General features: G+C 41.7%; 1 protein-coding gene across 2 annotated transcripts in view; it reads left to right on the forward strand.

Annotated features, from left to right (window-relative positions):
- Positions 1 to 16,251: 16,251 nt before the first annotated feature.
- Positions 16,252 to 20,530, forward strand: part of BRPF3 (bromodomain and PHD finger containing 3) — a 94,869-nt gene continuing 90,590 nt past the window's right edge. For both annotated transcript variants that reach the window (XM_063453010.1, XM_063453002.1), the window contains exon 1: positions 16,252 to 16,452. The gene's annotated coding sequence lies outside the window, so the exon portion shown is untranslated. The remainder of the gene's footprint in view (positions 16,453 to 20,530) is intronic.

The raw sequence follows: 20,530 nt of genomic DNA on the forward strand, positions 1-20,530 counted from the left end.
AAAATGATCCCACACTAAGGTTCAAAATATGCCTTTTGAATTACCCCGGGCTGTATTCTTTAATAAATAGTATGTGTTTGTGGGGAAGTTTGAATAACCAACCAGCTAAACTACTCCAAAATGGAACATGGACACAGCGTAAAACTTCAACGTTAGAAAATAACAGAATGGCTGTGTCACAAATGTGCCCCTTCATACAGGTACATACAGGGGTATTGTTGTACTCAGATGACATAGCTGAGCAACATATGAAGTATTATACAGTCATAGCACACGTAAGGTTTGCAAAATATACTGTGCAAACTCACTTTGTGTGTCAAAAAGGCAGAAAAAAAGCTTATTACCACTACACTTGGTCCAAGCTAGCGAAAAGATTATCCCACGCTAAGGTTCAAAATATGCCTTTCGAAATACCCTGGGATGTCTTCTTTAAGAAATTGTATGCCTTTATGGTGTAGTTGGAATATGTAGCCTGCTCAAGTGCTCCAAAGCTGGACTCTGACGCATCAAAACCCTCCATGAAAAATCACACTTAAAAACCTGAACTTGTCACGTCTATTTTATAGCACTGTTACTTTACAAAATAATGTCTAGGTCATACACTGGACATATAGTTTTACTCAGAAGATGTAACTAAGCATAATTTGTTTTTGTTTTTTTATGACAGTCGTACATATCAAGTGTAAGAAATACTCAGCAAAAATGCAACATATTTGTAAAAATGACATTTCCCCCCCCTCCTCCCTACCACAAACATTGACATAAATTGGTGAAAATATGGTGACAAGTTAAGGCACAATATATGCCATATTAGATACCCTGGGGTGTCTGCTTTATCAAATGAAAGCCCTTTGTGGGGTTATTTGAACAGTCACACTGCTATAATACCCTAAAATGAGACATAGACCCGTCAAATCCATCTACGGAAATTCTAACTATACACCCTGTTCCAAATTATAATGCAGATTCCATTTAAGTGTCACAAATATTAAATATTTCGTTTTTCAGTTTAACCCCTTAAGGACTGAGCCAAATGTACAAGTTGTGAACAAACAAAACGTAAACAAAACCTGGCATTTGCGCTATATGTCTGTCCAACCGTAATTCCCCTCTTTCATATTAAATGCACCCCCCCTTATTATATATCATTTTATTCAGAGGAAACAGGGCTTTCATTTAATATCAAATATTTAGCTATGAAACATAATTTAATATGAAAAAAATGGGAGAAAATAAGAAATTTTGTTATTTTCTTAGTTCTACATGACATTTTAACTGTCAATGTCATAATACTGTTTGCTTTTACTGCAATAAAATACACATATTTGTATTCAGAAAGTCTCATGTGTAAAACAGTACCCCCTATGTACAGGTTTTATGGTGTTTTGGGAAGTTACAGGGTCAAATATAGCGTGTTACATTTGAAATTGAAATTCGCCAGATTGGTTACGTTGCCTTTGAGACTGTATAGTAGCCCAGGAAATAAATTTACACCCATAATGGCCTACCATTTGCAATAGTTGGTATTTGCAAGGTATTGCAAATGGGGTATGTCCAGTCTTTTTTAGTAGCCATTTGGTCACAAACACTGGCCAAATTTAGCGTTAGTATTTGTTTGTGTGTGAAAAATGCAAAAAACGCCAATTTTGGCCAGTGTTTGTGACTACGTGGCTACTAAAAAAGACTGGACATACCCCATTTACAATACCTTAGGTTGTCTACTATTGCAAATGGTATGCCATCATATGAGTAATTTTCATTCTTGGGCTACCATAGGGTCACAAAGGCAACGTAAGCAATCTGGCGAATTTTAATGTGAAAAAAATGAAACACAAACCTTATATTTGACGCTGTAACTTTTGAAAACACCACAAAACCTGTACAAATATTTGTGTTTCAAAACAGTAAAAAGTATTTCAGCAATAATATCGTCCGTGTAAGTGCTGTTTGTGCGTGAAAAATGCAAAAAACATCACTTTTACTGGCGATATCATCGTTGTAATACATTTTACTGTTTTGAAACACTAATATTTGTGTTCAGCGAAGTTTCCCGAGTAAAACAGTACCCCCCATGTACAGGTTTTATGGTGTCTTGGAAAATTATAGGGTTAAATATAGTGCTAGCAAATTAAATTCCCTATACTTTCGGCATGGGTTGTCAGGCAGGTCCCGCTAATTGTAATTAATTAGGATACCTAATTATGTAAAATTATTACATAAATATATGTGTAGAATTAATATATGTGTATATATATACACATGTGTATATATATATATATACAAACATTTTTATATTTTTATTTATATATAGGTATATATATATAGTGATATATACGTATATATTTATGTATATAGATATATATATTATTTCGTTCTACGTGTATTTTGATATAAATATATATATATATTAATATCACAATACAGTTAGAACAAAATAAAACACATCTATATATTTTTTAATAATTTATTTGTCATTATTTTTTTAATTTTATTTTTGTACGTATTTACATATTTTTTTATATTATATATAAATATATATATAACAATAATTATATATATTTAATCAGTATCAGTCTACGTGTAATTTGATAATATATATATATATAATTATATATATATTAATATTAAAATACATCTAGACAGTGTATGTGTGTGTGTATGTATATGTTTATATATATATATATATACTTAGATCATATATATATATGATCTAAGTATATAATTATTATTTTTTTACACTTATGTGAACATTTTTTTATTTGATTTCAGCCAGCATGGGGGACTACCTGTCATAACAGGCAGTCCCCCTGCTGGCAATGCTGCAGCCAGCAATACCGGCCATGTGATTGTGAGGTCCTCGCAAGAACCTCACTCTCACATGGCCCGGGGGGGTTGAAGAGGACGGAGGTGCCGCGGGGGACTCCCTGAGAGTCCCCCCAACCGCGATCGCCGGCGTGGGATCGCCGGTGTAGCGGTACTTACCTTATCCGGGGGCCGGACGCGGTCCTCTCTTCAAGCCGCGCGCGGTCCTGCGGCTGCACGAGCCGCGCGCGGCTCGTCCGACTGTTCAGACAGGAAGGCGGGCAGTGACCGCGAGAAGCGGTCACGTGTCCCGCCTGCAGCTAAGAGCGCGCCGCGAATCTCGGGCGCGCTCTTAAAGAGACAGTGGGAGCCTAAATTGCAAAAAGGCTCCCATTGGCTCCTGTCATGCCAATCACCCCATACACTTACCTGTTGAGGGAGTGGAAGTGACAGGAGCCAATCACATTAGTTTGAAGGCTACTTATACTTACCCTTTTCCCTTAGTTCCTTGCCCTATCGTGGTTTCTGCTACAGTTCCCTTTAGTGCTTGTTGTGTTCAGTTGTGTTTCTCCGTATTTGACCTTGGCTTTGTATTCTGACTTCGTTTTCGCTTTATCCTATTCTGTACTGTTTGCCGGCTTGCTGATTCCTGTGTACCAGTCCCCGGCTAGTTTTCGTTTACGCTGTCTCTTTGTGCCCTTGACCTCGGATCGTTCCTGACTCTGTCTTATCCTATTACGTCGAGTCCGGCCACTCTAAGGTCCGGTAGACGTATCTCTCCTCTGTACTGTCTTCTGTTAGGCTGGATCCTGCGTGTAGGGGTATATACTCGTTACATTACGATAGGGCCATGGACCCCGCAGATTTAGCTCAACAGATGGCGACCCATGAGGCTAGATTTGTAGAGCAGGATCACCGTATGGATCAAATAGCTCAGGCTCTCCAGACGCTCTTAGCTAGAACCATTCCAGCAACCGCACCTAACCCTCCTGCACCCCTGCTTCCTGAAGTATCGACTATGCCTAACGCTACAGCACATTTAACGCCTCCTCCTAGGTATGGAGGGGATTCTAAGACATGCAGAGGGTTCATTAACCAAATAGAGTTTCATTTTGAAATGTATCCACGTTCATTTCCCACAGAGAGGTCTAAAGTTGGGTTCTTTATGCACCAACTTACCGACAAAGCACTTGAATGGGCAAACCCTATTTGGGAGGCTAATGGACCTATGGTGCATAACTTTCACAGTTTCCTAACAGCTTTTCGCAGAACTTTTGATACTATGAAAAGGTCTAAGAATGCCGCTAGAGCATTAATGAGGGTTAAACAGGGTTCTAGGTCTGTGGCTGATTACGCTATACAGTTTCGTACCCTTGCCTCACAGGTCGATTGGACCAATAATGGGTTAACTACGGCCTTCATGGAAGGTTTATCAGACTCTATATTGGATGAGGTAGCAGCTAAGGAGCTTCCTATTGCCTTAGAGGACCTTATTGACTACCTCATCGATATAGATAATAGGATTCGTGACAGGCTCTATACTAAGAACAGGAATAGACGTTTTGTTACACCTATTCAACCCAGAGTTAATATACCGGAGAGTGTTAAAGTATCTGAAGAGGAACCTATGCAATTAGGGGTTGCCAAACTCTCAGATACTGAGAAATTACATAGGAGAAGGGAGGGACTCTGCCTATATTGTGGTAAGAGAGACCATATGGTAAAGGAGTGTCCTCTGCTCCCGGAAAACTCTCGCACCTAAGACCTTATAGGGGACTGGCCTTGGGTGTGATTTCTAAGTCTCCTACATTGCCTCCTAGCCGACTGCTTCTCCCTGTTTCTTTACATATGGGAGAGAGTTGTATAGTTGAAAACATAGACGCCCTGGTTGATTCTGGGGCAGCCGAGAACTTTATAGACTCTGGTTTTGTAAAGAGAAACAATATTCCCATCAGAGAGAAGGAGATACCCTTGGCCGTTGAGGCCATAGATGGTAGACCATTGATATCTCCTGTTGTTACTCACGAGACTGCACCGCTACACATGTACACAGGGGTTCTACACTATGAAACCATTCGGTTCCAGGTCATCACCTCTCCCTCTTCACAGTTGGTGTTAGGGTATCCATGGTTACATGCCCACAATCCCATTTTTGACTGGGAGACAGGGCAGATAAAATCATGGAGTGAAGCCTGCCATGAGTCATGTACTATTGAAGTCACGCCTGTGAATTCTATTAACGTTCCTACTGTTCCTCCTTTATCTACGACAATACCCTCTCAGTATTTAACTTTAACCCCTTAAGGACACATGACGTGTGTGACATGTCATGATTCCCTTTTATTCCAGAAGTTTGGTCCTTAAGGGGTTAAAGACTGTCTTTGATAAAAGAGAGGCTGACAAATTACCGCCTCACAGACCCTACGATTGTGCTATTGATTTGTTGCCTGGTACTATACCTCCTAAGGGCAGGGTGTACCCCCTATCGGTTCAAGAAAACCGTGTCATGGAGGAGTACATTAAAGAGTCATTAGACAAGGGATTTATTAGAAGATCCTCCTCTCCGGCTGGAGCGGGGTTCTTCTTTGTATCAAAGAAAGAAGGTGATTTAAGACCTTGCATTGATTATAGAGGTCTTAACAAGATCACCATCAAAAATGCTTACCCTATACCTCTAATAACAGAATTGTTTGACAGGCTCAAACATGCTACGGTATTCACCAAATTAGATCTTAGAGGAGCATACAATTTGATACGTATTAAAAAGGACCACGAATGGAAGACAGCCTTTAACACTCGGTCAGGTCATTATGAGTATACCGTCATGCCATTTGGGCTTTGCAATGCCCCAGCAGTGTTCCAAGAATTTATTAATGATGTCTTAAGGGACTTTATTCACTCATTTGTTATTGTGTACTTGGATGACATTTTAATATATTCTACTGACATTCACGCTCATCACAGACATGTTACAACAGTTCTGAAGACCCTTCTTGCTAATGGTCTTTATTGCAAATTAGAAAAATGTCTATTCGACCAGTCCGAGGTCCAGTTTTTAGGGTATTTGATTTCCGCCGAGGGTTTTCGGATGGATCCCCAGAAGCTCGCTGCAGTCATAGAATGGCCTCTGCCGCAAGGTCTGAAAGCCATCCAGCGTTTTCTGGGTTTCTCTAATTATTATAGACGTTTTATCAAAGGTTTTTCGTCTATAGTAGCGCCTATTACTCGTATGACTAAAAAGGATGGCAATACACGTGTCTGGTCTACTGAGGCACTTCAGGCTTTTGACTTTCTTAAAACTACGTTCGCCTCTGCCCCTATTTTACAGCATCCTGTCCCCTCATTGCCATATATACTTGAGGTTGATGCTTCCGATATAGGGGTAGGTGCTGTCTTATCCCAAAGAGAGTCTCCTGACAAGCCATTGCATCCTTGTGGCTTCTTTTCTAAACAAATGTCCAAGGCAGAGAGGAATTATGATGTGGGTAATCGCGAACTCCTTGCTATCATTTTAGCACTCAAAGAATGGAGACATTTGCTAGAAGGAACTAAGGATCCTATTCTCATATTTACAGATCATAAGAACCTATCCTACCTTAGCGAAGCTAAAAGATTGTCTTCAAGGCAGGCTAGGTGGTCACTGTTCTTGTCTCATTTTAATTATATAATCACCTATAGGCCAGGTGACCGGAACACCAAAGCGGACGCTCTGTCCAGACAATTCGAGACTATTGACAAACAGGAGATTGATGTCACTCCTGTCATTCCCCCAGACAGGATAATAGCAACTACTATATTGTCTATTTCCTCGTCCCTCTTGCAGGCCATACAAGCGAAACAAGGCATGGCACCCAGCGAGAGGCCTAATGATAAATTGTTCGTTGACATTCCCGAGAGACGGGATATTCTGTCACTTTATCACGATACTAAGACTGCTGGACATCCTGGTATTTCCAAAACAGTGTCAGCCGTTTCTCGGTATTTCTGGTGGGATACCTTACGTAAGGATGTTACTGACTATATAAGTGCTTGTACTACTTGTGCATGTATGAAAACCTCTCGTAGAGTTCCTTGTGGGCTGTTGCATCCGTTGCCCGTTCCCGAGAGACCTTGGTCTAATCTATCAATGGATTTTATTGTTGAATTACCCCCTTCGAATGGTAACACAGTCATCCTAATGATAGTAGATCGGTTTTCCAAAATGGCTCACTTTGTGTCTCTTCGCAAGTTGCCCACTTCCAAGGAATTGGCTCTTATCTTCGCTAGAGAAGTGTTTCGATTACATGGTATTCCCTTATCTATTGTATCCGATAGGGGTAGCCAATTTATTTCCAGGTTCTGGAAAGCCTTTTGTTCGGAGATGGGTATTTCCCTCTCATTTTCTTCCGCTTACCATCCCCAGTCTAATGGAGCTGCTGAACGTGCCAACCAGTCTCTTGAGCAGTACCTCCGTTGTTTTGTGTCTCACCATCAGGACAATTGGTCTGACCTGCTTCCTTGGGCTGAATTTGCTCGGAATAATGCCACTCATGATTCTTCCGGCAAAAGCCCTTTTTACGTTGTCTATGGCCAGCATCCCGTTGTTCTTCCGGCTGCATTCTCCTCTCAGGGCATGCCAGTTCTGGATGAGCATTTGGCTGGTTTGCGTAATACTTGGGAGCAGGTTCAGCGTTCTTTGGTGGACTCTGCTGCCCGCCAGAAGGCTCAGGCTGACAAGCATCGCAGAGCGGCTCCTTCCTATGTTGTGGGGGACAGGGTTTTGCTTTCCACACGGAATATTCGCCTCCGGGTGCCTTCTATGAAATTGGCTCCCCGCTTCATTGGTCCTTATCGCATTATACATAAGGTTAATCCCGTTTCTTATGCCTTGGGTCTGCCTAAGAATCTGCGTATACCCAATGTATTTCACACCTCTTTGTTGAAACCTTACGTACGCAACCGCTATACCCGGCATACTCCCCCTCCCCCTCCTGTCTCTGTGGAGGGTCATGAGGAGTTCGAAGTATCTGCTGTTATTGACTCTCGTTTTCTTAGGGGTCGGCTTCAGTACTTGGTACATTGGAAGGGTTATGGGCCTGAGGAGCGCAGTTGGATTTCTGCGGATGCTGTTCATGCTCCCCGCCTTGTACGTTCTTTCCATTCGCGTTTTCCTGCCAGGCCTGGTCCTGCCCGCCCGGAGGGCGTGTCCTCAGGGGGGGGTACTGTAGCGGTACTTACCTTATCCGGGGGCCGGACGCGGTCCTCTCTTCAAGCCGCGCGCGGTCCTGCGGCTGCACGAGCCGCGCGCGGCTCGTCCGACTGTTCAGACAGGAAGGCGGGCAGTGACCGCGAGAAGCGGTCACGTGTCCCGCCTGCAGCTAAGAGCGCGCCGCGAATCTCGGGCGCGCTCTTAAAGAGACAGTGGGAGCCTAAATTGCAAAAAGGCTCCCATTGGCTCCTGTCATGCCAATCACCCCATACACTTACCTGTTGAGGGAGTGGAAGTGACAGGAGCCAATCACATTAGTTTGAAGGCTACTTATACTTACCCTTTTCCCTTAGTTCCTTGCCCTATCGTGGTTTCTGCTACAGTTCCCTTTAGTGCTTGTTGTGTTCAGTTGTGTTTCTCCGTATTTGACCTTGGCTTTGTATTCTGACTTCGTTTTCGCTTTATCCTATTCTGTACTGTTTGCCGGCTTGCTGATTCCTGTGTACCAGTCCCCGGCTAGTTTTCGTTTACGCTGTCTCTTTGTGCCCTTGACCTCGGATCGTTCCTGACTCTGTCTTATCCTATTACGTCGAGTCCGGCCACTCTAAGGTCCGGTAGACGTATCTCTCCTCTGTACTGTCTTCTGTTAGGCTGGATCCTGCGTGTAGGGGTATATACTCGTTACAGCCGGTGACCGGGTAAGTAACAAAAAACCGGAGGGCGTACAATTACGCCCGGCGGCGTTTAGAGCTGCTTAAAAAGGACGTAATTGTATGCCCTCCGGTCTTAAGGGGTTAACTCACGGATGGCATTGTGTCTCAGGGCTCTTTTGATCACTGAAAACAATCTCGGACACCTGTGATAATTAGATTGCCAGGTGAGCCCAATTTAAGGAAAAACTACTAAAGGGACGGTGTTCCACATTATTAAGCAGAGCACCATTTTCATGCAATATGGGGAAGAAAAAGGATCTCTCTGCTGTCGAAAAGAGTGAAATAGTTCAATTCCTTGGACGAGGTATGAAAACATTAGATATTTCACGAAAACTTAAGCGTGATCATCGCACTATTAAGAGATTTGTGGCTGATTCAGAGCACAGACGGGTTTGTGCAGATAAAGGCACATTGAGCAAGATTTCTGTCAGATCCATGCATCGGATCAAGAGAGCAGCTGCTAAAATACCATTACATAGCAGCAAACAGATATTTGAAGCTGCTGGTGCCTCTGGAGTCCCACGGACACAAAGGTGTAGAGTCCTCCAGAGTCTTGCAACTGTGCATAAACCTTCTATTCGGCCACCACTAACCAATGCTCACAAGCAGAAACGGCTGCATTGGGCAGAAAAATAAATGAAGACTAATTTTCAAACAGTCCTGTTCACTGATGAGTGCCGTGCAAACCTGGATGGTCCAGATGGATGGAGTAGAGGATGGTTGGTGGACGGCCACCCTGTTCCAACAAGGCTGCGACATCAGCAAGGCAGTGGCGGAGTCATGTTTTGGGCCGGAATCATGGGAAGAGAGCTGGTCGGCCCCTTGACCTCTGCAAAGTATGTGGAGTTTCTGACTGACCCCTTTCTTCCCTGGTACAGAAGGAAGAACTATGCTTTCCGTAATAAAATCATCTTCATGCATGACAATGCACCATCTCATGCTGCAAAGAATACCTCTGCATCAATGGCTGGTATGGGGATAAAAGGAGAGAAAGTCATGGTGTGGCCGCCATCCTCCCCTGACCTCAATCCTATTGAGAACCTTTGGAGCATCCTCAAGCAAAAGATCTATAAGGGTGGGAGGCTATTCTGACATCTTGCAAACAAATTCAAGCAGAAACTGTCCAAAAACTCACAAGTTCAATGGATGCAAGACTTGTGAAGCTGCTATCAAATAAGGGGTCCTATGTTAAAATGTAACGTGACCTGTTAAAATGTTTCAAAAGTTCAAATGTTGTTATAAGTTTGATTGAAATAGCTTTTGATTTCAGTAAATATGCTGCAAACACAACAAATGACCATTTTCAGTTCTTTACAACCTATAAAGTGTTTTTTCAAACTTTCTCTGCGTAATAATTTGGAGCAGTGCATTGTAAGTTTGTTATGTTTAAAATATATACTGTTATCATTAGGAGGTTTGTTCAATAAAATTTGAATTGTACTCTTAATAGTTGATAACATGAGAATTATGCTGACTGTTATTTACATCAATTATTTAGGTAAATGAGAAAAATAACATTTGCATAATAATTTGGAACAGGGTGTAGAAACTGAAATACCCTTGTCTCTTATATGACATTGTAGCTTCACAGAATAGTGCCAAATGCATACAATGGGGTATCATTACTCAGAAGATGTAGCAATATGTGGTTCTGTGCAGGAATAGCACACACCAGCTTTACGAAATACACATTAAAAAAACCTTGTTATATGTGTATATGCCAAAATAGAGAAAAAACACAATTTTACTCCAATGTTTAGCAGAGATTGGGGTGAAATGGCTACGTAAAAAGTGTCAGACTAACCTTAGGTAAACCTTAGGTTTTGTGACCTGTAACTTTCAAAATAAGCTGAAATCCTATACATATTATGTACTCTATAAATCAAGACACATAAATGAATTTACTTTTTCTAAGCTGGACATATTATGCACACGCTATTATTGCCAAAACTGTGTTTTTTCCCCAATTGTTTGCCATTTTTTTTCATAATTAATGAGAATTTATCTATGTAAATGTGACATCAAATTAATGCCCTGTTTGCCCTCTAAAAACGGTATATAATATGTGTTGGTGCAATAAATGAAAGAGATGCAAATTGCATTTGAACACAGAGCAAAATATGCAAAAATGGCTTGTGTCCTTAAGGGTAAGACAAGCTTTTGAAGCTGTGTACTTAAGGGGTTAATAAATGACATACCCGTTGGAAGCAGGAGGTAAGGTGGCTGTGGAGCTGGGGCCTGACAACAGTTTATTCAGACTGAATATATTTGTGCTGTAGTAAAGAAAAAAGGGGAGAATTATAGTATTGCAGTGTTGTATGGTGTACCTACCATTTATAATGGAAATTGGCAAGTTAACTATTTTCCAAATAGAAATAATGTCATTAATTCCTCTTTTACCACTGGCAATAGATTATCTTTTTTTAAATTTTGACAAAATGTCAGTCAGGGTGGTGCTCTAAGTGCCCCAATGGATGAGCCTCCAGTGGTTAAGGGTTTTCTGGGGCAGAGGCTGACCAAGGAGGCATGTGTGATACAAGTCACTCCCGCCCTTCACCTAGGTGACTCAGGAAGGGCAACCTCAGATCTAATCATGGCTATTGAACACATTGGCTATTATGAATGTGCTGCAAACAAAACTGATGAGACGTCCCGGTGCTGCGACATCATTGATGTGGCTTCTATTTTGTGCACTCTCTGATTGTTATCTGTTTTTGTTTCAGATTATAAACCTACATCCCAGAGTGCTATTAGAAATAAGGGACCAACACAGCCACCCTCCCCAGTGTTGGGCTCACAGCTAATATTATGCACCTGCGTCAAAACCAAGAATATGTTCCACAAGTACTAATATCGACATACCTGCGTCAAAATTTTAATCACTTACCAGAAATGCCGCACTTACAAGACATTAATCCCTTACGTTCAGATACTTGCGTAAAAAACAAAACAAAACCTCTCAAACTGACTGAAACTCCAAGGAATTTCATATAAGCGCAATACTATTATTACTAGGTGACGCATTTGCAATACGTTTGACAGGACATGTCCACAAGCAGGGCAAACCACATAAGTTCGGAGGATGGACTTTAGAGTAACAGCCACAAACATCTGAAGATGGTGGTACTGGAATGGAGGTGAAGTGAATATATCTTCATTTTTTACATTGTACACATCATGTATCTTTGTGAGATATGTTGTATACAGGGGAGCAATCTAACCCCTTAAGGTCGGCGGGCCTGCTACGCCATCCTTGGGGACCCGGTTCTAAACGCCGACGAGCGGTATACCACGTCCACACCATCCTATTCACTTACCTGCTTGCCGGCAATCGCGATGGGGAGACTTACCTGACATCCCAGGGAGTCCCCCTGCTTCCGATCCGGCCTTCCTGGGCCATGTGATCGCAAGGTCTTTGCGAGGACCTCACGATCACATGGACGTAAAAGCCGTCCATAGCAGTGCTAGCAGGGGGAGTGCCTGAAATGACTGGTAGTCTCTGTGCTGCCTGTAAAAAGTAAAAATAAAGTTAAAACACAGTTTAAAATTAAATAATATATACTTAGATAATATATATATATATATATATATATATATATATATATATATATATATACACACACACACACATACATACACTGTCTAATTGTTTTTTAATGTTAATATATATAATTATTTATATATATTAATATCAAAATACACGTAGAATGATAGTAATTAAATATATATAAGTATAATTATATATAATCTAAAATAAATAAATATGGTAAAAATTAAATAATAATGTAAAAAAAAAAAAATAAATATATATATATATATATATATATATATATATATATATATATATATATATATATATATTTTCGGTTCGGTTCGGCATTCCGAAATTCGGGCTATTCGCAATTCGGCACTTAAACACTTCGGTACTTCGACACTTCTATTGCAGCCACTTAGTAGGTAACTCCCTAATTCCCACGGTATTAGGGAGTTATCTACCAAAAGGCTGAAAGACCTAAATTGGTCTTTCAGCCAAATTTACTAATACTAAGTAAAGATTACTTATTATTAGTACATTTTGCCCCTACTCACTATACCGCGAGTAGGGGCATGTCTAGTAAACAGTGAGCAGCCTATTATGTTTTTTTATTTGGCCTTTTTTGGGGCTGAAAAAATAAGATTTTAGAAGAAAACATCGAATGGACCTTAGTTAAAGGTCCCCCCACTCATTATTTTTAGGGTGAGGGAGGAAGATAAGGGGTTAATTTTTTTTTGGGGGGAAAGGGGTGACTAGGGGTTTGGGGACCCCTAGTCACCTGGGAGGGGGGGTTAACATTGTTTTTAGGGCCCCCACCCGCCGCTCATGGGTGGGGGCTGGGGGGGGGAGGACAATAGGTCCCCTCCCCTATTGGTATTTAGGGCCTCCACCCGCCGCTCAGGGTAGGGCCAGGGGGGAGGACATTAGGTCCCCCCCCTTATTCCAATTTAGGGCCCCCACCTGCCGCTCAGGGGTGGGGGCCAGGGGAGAGGAAATTAGGTCCCCCCCCTTATTAGTATTTAGGGCCCCCACCCACCGCTCAGGGGTGGGGGTCAGGGGGGAGGACATTAGGTCCTCCCCCCTTTTTAGTATTTAGGTCCCCCACCAACCGCTCAGGGGTGGAGGCAAGGGGGAGGACACTAGGTCCCCCCCTTATTAGTATTTAGGGCCCCCACCTGCCGCTCAGGGGTGGGGGCCAGGGGAGAGGAAATTAGGTCCCCCTTATTAGTATTTAGGGCCCCCACCCACCGCTCAGGGGTGGGGGCCAGGGGGGAGGACATTAGGTCCCCCTATTATAATTTAGGGCCCCCACCCACTGCTCAGGGGTGGGGGCCAGGGGGGAGGACTTTAGGTCCCTCCCTATTCCAATTTAGGGCCCCCACCCGCCGCTCAGGGGTGGGGGCCAGGGGGTAGGACATTAGGTTGTTGTTGTTTTTTTTTAACAGTGAGCAGCCACAGGCTGCTCACTGTTTAATAGACATGACCCTACTCGCGGTATAGCGAGTAGGGGCATAATTTACTAATACGTTACTTAGTATTAGTAAATTTGGCTGAAAGACCAATTTAGGTCTTTCAGCCTTTTAGTAGATAGCTCCCTAATATCGTGGGAATTAGGGAGTTATCTACTTATTCATTCCTGTCATTACATTGACAGGCTAAGTAACTTACATTTTATATAGATGCATGTTACTTGATTGTTGTAAGTGTTGCAAATGCTTACAGCTGAATCCTGCCTGTTTGTATACTTTTTATTTAAAATTGTATACAATGTAACATTCTTCTTCTTTCACTGGGTAAGTATATTAGTATTTAGGCAATACTGTGCTTCGGAACTTTGGCCCTTTGACACTTCGGAACTTCTGTAATTTCGGAACTTCGGCTATTCGGACATTCGGAAGTACCCGAATGTCAGAATTCCACGAAATTCGTCCGAATTAATATTCGGACCGAAACGAATTGCACATGTCTACGAAATAATATATATATCTATATACATAAATATATATGTATATATCACTATATATATATAAGTAAAAATTATTTAAAAAAAAAAAAAATTATATAATTAAGTTAGTTAAAAAAACAAAACAAAAAACCCTAGTACCCCCCCTCCTGAGCCTCCACCCGTGCAGTGCGAGTGGGGGTTATTAAACTGAAGGGAGGACCCCTGTGCCGTGTGTGGGGGCCATAAATAACAATAAGGGGGGGACCTATTTTCACCTATTGCCCCACCTCTGAGCGGCGGGTGGGGGCCATAAAAACAATGAGGGAGGGACCTATTGTCACCCCCCCGGCCCCCACCTCTAAACGGCGGGTGGGGGCCATAAAAACAATGAGGTGGGGGGACCTACTGTCCTACCCCCCGGCCCCCACCTCTGAGCGGCGGGTGGTGGCCCTAAATTAAAATTTCCATCCCCCCAAGGTGACTAGGGGTCCACAAGCTACTAGTCACCCTCCCCCACCCAAAACAAAAATGAATAATCCACTACCTACCCCCCTCACCCTAAAAATAGTGAGGGGGAATAAAAGATCAAAAAAATCATCAAACATTTTTCAGCCCCAAAAAAGGCCAAATAAAAAACATAATACTCGTCGAATTTGTAAAAGAATAATATAAAAAACAGAGTGCCCAAAAAAATCCAATGAAAAAGAAAAAACCAGATGCTAAAAAAATTAATCCATCTTCACCCAGCGAGGGCACGGCGCAGACTGAGCTCCGCAGGGCAGGGAAAGGCTTATAAAGCCAGGGGGGAGGACAATAGGTCCCCCCCTCATTGTTTTTATGGCCCCCACCGGTTGTTTAGGGGTGGGGGCGGGGGGAGAGGACAATAGGCCCGCCCCCTCAATCTCATTTAGGGCCCCCACCCGCCGGACAATAGGTTCCCCCCCCATTGTTTTTATGGCTCCCACCCGCCGCTCAGGGTGGGGGCCGGGGGAAGGACAATAGGTCCCACGCCCTTATTGTTTTTATGGCCCCCACCAGCCGCACAGGGTGGGGGCCGGGGTGAGGACAATACGTCCCCCCCTCATTCTCCTTTAGGGCCCCCACCCGCCGCTCAGGGGCTACTAGCCTTTTGTTTTTTAACCGTGAGCAGCCTAAGTAATCTTTACTTAGTATTAGTAAATTTGGCTGAAATGGGAATTAGTGAGCTATCTACTAAGCGGCTGCAAGATGCAGCCGCGGCACGAATGGGATCGGAGTTTCATTCATTCGAATGAAATTCCGAAACGAACAAAGTCTTGAATTGCGTCCTAACATGACTGAACAAAACTGTTCTCATTCTGTTAGGACGCAATTCGGTAGTTTCGCCAGCCTTCTAAGTGACAGGAAGCATCGCGGAACAGGGAGGAAAGCTAAGAATTGTGGGAAAATTTCTCTGAACACCGGATATGAAGCACACTTTGCTCCTCTGCTGGTCAGAGATGGTCAGGCATAGGACACCTCCATAAGACAAATAGTCCCTACTTTGTCTTAGGTTTTAAAGAAAACTAGAGCAGACAGGAAGAAATGAAGAACAGATCCTGACAGAGGGAGAGAAGATGAATCGATTAAAGAAAGGTAAGTTCGGCATGACAGTGCGGCTTTAACAGACATATAGTCAAATTCCAAGTTTTGTTTACGTTTTATTTTGATCAAATTGTGTGCATTTTGGTCAGTCCTTAAGGGGTTAAGGTATACAAATTAGTTTTTCTTAAGAGAGACAGAAAGAGAAGAAAAGCTGGAGAGGCAATGCTAAACTCATAAAAACTAAGAATGAAACATGTTAAGTTTAAACATCTCAGAACATTCGTTGTCAGTTTCCATTTAACATGAGAACATTTTGTAAATACCATGTAATATTCTGTAAATCGAACATTCAATCAGAAATCAAATAGTGAACTAAAAGACATTCTTTTATCTTGATTACATTAAACAACCCTAGTAAACAATTTTCAATTTACCGCGTAAAACTGCAATTGCCTATCATGTAAACGAACGTCACTTCCTCAAATCTACCCGAATCCACCCGGAAACGAACTGTTCTGAAACGCAGAGCTCTCCTGGTGGAACGCACGTCGCAATGCTATCGCAGGCAAGATTATAGAACGAATGGACGTTCGTTTAGAACGCGTCATTTCCGGTGGAAATGACCGCGTGGAACACAAGCTAAGGAAAAAAAACATGCCGTCACGGCGGATCTGATAACTGGGTCTACAGCCTCGCCACCCGCTAGGTACATTGCAACTAATGAGAACGGGGGGGAGGGCGTTTGTATGACTAATGTAGATGCAGTTCTGTGTTTAGTCAGACCTGCAATATAAAAGCAGGGGCTCCCGTTAATGTGTGCAGTAATACCCTTATCGAATAATGTATTTGTTTTGCCAAACCACCTTCCACTGGAGGCCTGAGAGGGGCCCCAGCGGAGAGAGGGGTTATAAGTCCTAATAAGGATAACATTCTGAGGAATAGATCTGGAATGCCATGAAAATATAATGATAATCACATAACAAGGGGGAAATGGACATCAGTCTCTTGTAGGGACATGATATGCAGGAAGTGACCTCTACATTTGTAAATGTATTATGTAGCTAACACATTAAACGAAAGGTCATAATGACAGGCTGTTACTGCAACAGACAAACCTCTCCCCGGCCCTTGTCCTGTAGCAATTTACGGAATATGCAGCTAAAGGTGCACTCCATTGAAAAAAACATATTAACAATTTAGTAGATATACTCATACTAGATATTTTTCCTGCAAGGTTTTTTTAGGGGTATATGAAAAAAACACTTGCAAAATCCCTCCTCTATTTCCTCAGCATGCAAGGACAATTTATATTTGTCAAATGCAAGGGATAGTGCTGAAATAAAAATAAAAACCATGAATAAAATGTAATTAAAATATATATTACATATTGTTATATTATCTCCATTTATATAGCGCCAACAGATTCCTATAGATAACTATAAATAGGACAATTCCAAGAAAACTTACAGGAACGAGGTTGAAGAAGACCCTGCTCAAACGAGCTTACAGTCGATAGGAGGTGAGGTATAAACACTCCAACTCCCATCATCCATGTATGCCCAGTTCTTAGTCACACTTCTATAGATGGCAATGGTTAAACCCAGCACTCTGGGACTTTAAGAAAAAAAATACAGCTTTATTCCATCATTACATAAAAGTTGATGTTTCAGTTCTGCTAAGAGAAATTTCCTCCGAACAATACAAAAAACCCTGAGGATAGTTCTCTTGGCAGAACTGAAACGTCTGCCTTTCTTTGTAATGATGGAATAAAGTAGTATTTTTTTCTTAAGGTCCCAGGGTGCTGAGTTTATATCTATCTATATTTACATACACACACTATAATTTGGTCGATGTTTGAATTGACTTCTTTTAAAGCGATCCGTTTTTGGAAAGCTCTCTCAATGCGACATGCCTTCACTGAGGGATTTTAGGAACATAGATCCACCATGTTGTTTGTCAGTTTATATTTAGCTACTGGTGCCTTCATATGACCAGATCCTACATATCCACTTTGGTGTGCACATCTGCAAAAGTACAAAATGGGATTCTATGTAAGACCTTGCAAGATCCTCTAGAGATAATCTTGTTTGTGAGAAGATGGTTATTTATGACATCTGATGTGGTATGTCAAGATCCTGAAAGCACTGTATATGGTGACCCTGTTTTGCGAAAAATCTCATATGCGTCTTTTGATACAGTCTGTATGACTGGCGTTTTCATTTTCTGAAAAACTCAGATGTGACAGTGGCTCTTTAAAAGATTATCATTGATAGCTGTATATATTCGCACTATAAGAAAGTTTTGAGATCCAAAATGCGTACATAAGACTAGCTGATAATTAGTCACCTATTTTTTTGGTTTTCTTCTTCAGTTTGTGAGCACTCCACTCATACAGTTTAAGTGTTGTCACTGGAAAATTGTATTTACTTATTGTCTTTGTAAATATACAAGGCAAGTGTTGTCACTCTTTTTAGGAAATATTAATTTAAAAGTCAGTTCACATTTGTTCTAGAAGTAGTTATGGTAGGGTGTGGATCTGCACTCTGTCCCTTTAAGTAGTATGTAGCTGGGTGCAAGTTGGGCAGTCTCAGTACCAGAGACCAAATGCTGAGTAACAAAATAGAAGAAAGGTCCAGGCAATTTTATTGAACCCACTCCATCACAACATTTCGACCTACACGTCTTTGTCAAGCATGACAAAGACCGTGTAGGTCGAAACGTGATGGAGTGGGTTCAATAACATTGCCTAGTTTGTACCTTGGAGTGCCTGGACCTTTCTTCTATTTTGTTACTTCACATTTTTTATTTTTAAAGTAATTCACTTATTTTGAGTGTGCTATGGACCACTTGCAGTGGCGTGTAACTTTTAAGTATTTCTAGTAGCAAAGTACTTTAATATTTTGAGCCCTGTATTTAGTTTTTTTCTTCCCAGCTGTACTGTACCTTTAAATCATTGTGACAGGTAAATGAGGACACACATTTAAACCCCATTTCCATTTGTCACTTGTTCATTGTTTTTCCATCTCACTTGTCTCTTTTTAGTAGCCCGATCTCCCTCCCTGCTTACATGCCTTGCAAAGAATATCCCCTCCTCATCGCCAGTAACTTATTTTCTCTCTCCAGATACCACCAAATCGTATAATCGAAAAAAATAGAATAGGGTTAGGCAACCTTAGGCGTTCCAGATGTTGTGGATTACATCTCTGGATTACATCGAACATAAAGCTCTTACAACCATGATGGTGGCACAGGATCAGGGGAGAAGTAGTCAACAGCATCTAGGTGCTGAATATTGACTACCCCTGAAATAAAATATTTTTTTTTTTGTATTTTGTTAAAATTGTTTTAGTGTTAACCAATAGCATTAGTAATAGACTTTTTTTAAAGAGGACACACAGGTCCTCACTAGTAAGCAAGTAACATTTTACTGGTTGCGCAGGGCCATTAAATAATATACTGAATTAAGTTTGGACTCGCAGGTCCAACAGAAGTCCATGATGATATTATTTGCAGAACATAAAGAATAAGAAGTAATAAAAGCCAAACAATAATACCTTCAAACCCTAAGTAGACAGACAGGTTATAGAGGTCAAAATGAGGACTATAAGGTAGTCTCCGAAAGTCAGTGTGGTATACAACCGACAAGCAGTGCTGTCCATATGTCCATGTAAGTTTGAGGATGTCCCTGGACTGAAAACATCAGTTCCTCCAATCTGTGCAAATCATTCATTTTGTCAAACCAGACTGTCAAGGCTGGGGCTGTCTTTTTTTTTTTTTTTTTTTTTCCTGTTTTGCTGTATTCAGTATTCTAACAGCTAGGGATTTTATGTATTTAGCAGTTGGCGCGGTAGTGTGGTGTAAGAGATGTAGAGCAGGCCGAAAGGGAGGGTGCTTGTTTGAAAACGTTTACAGGATCTCATGGATTGCTTGCAAAAAAGGCGTGATCTTAGGGCATTCCTAAGGAATATGCAGGAACGTACGTAGGTTAGCTTGACAGAGCCAGCACTCGACACTTAGGGTAGGGTCTCTTGGACCCCCCCTCCCACTGGGCTGAAGGGGTTAATACCCCTTTAGCCACCTTTCCTCCTCCTGCCGACGTCAGCTCCCGAGTGGAGTCGCATGCGCGGCCAGAGCCGCGCACGCATTCAAACCGCCCATAGGAAAGGATTACTCAATGTTTTCCTATGCATTTCCAAAATGAGTTCAATGCGATTTTCACACTGAGAATCGCGGAAGCGGCCTCTAGTGGCTGTCAGAGGGTGGAGGCACTGAATGTTTGGATGCATTTTAGGCAGAAAGATCTCTAACAGCTATCTGAAGTTATCACTAAGCTGTAATGTTAACACTGCATTTTCTCTGAAAAGACAGTGTTTACAGCAAAAAGCCTGAAGGGAATGATTCTACTCACCAGAACAAATTCAATAAGCTGTAGTTGTTCTGGTGACTGGAGTGCCCTTTTAAGGATTACTCAATTGTGTCCAAGGTGTTTTTGGGAAAAAAAACTAAACACTTTAGACACAACAGCGTAATCCCTAAATCCTGGACTTGTAGGGGGTACTTGAGGACTGGATTGGGAACCCCTGCTCTACACAAATGAGGGTTTTGAGCAGTAAAATGTATTATACTGATAATATCATTGGTAAAATGGCAGTTTATGTGTGAAAAATGCAAAACAAAATATATAAATGCTAATTTTGGCCAGGGTTTGTGACTAAGTGGCTACTAAAAAGACTGGACATACCCCATTTTGAATAACATGGGTTGTTTAATTTTACAAATGCAAA

The sequence above is a fragment of the Pelobates fuscus genome, chromosome 1, assembly GCF_036172605.1.
Source record: "Pelobates fuscus isolate aPelFus1 chromosome 1, aPelFus1.pri, whole genome shotgun sequence".
Taxonomy (NCBI): domain Eukaryota; kingdom Metazoa; phylum Chordata; class Amphibia; order Anura; family Pelobatidae; genus Pelobates; species Pelobates fuscus.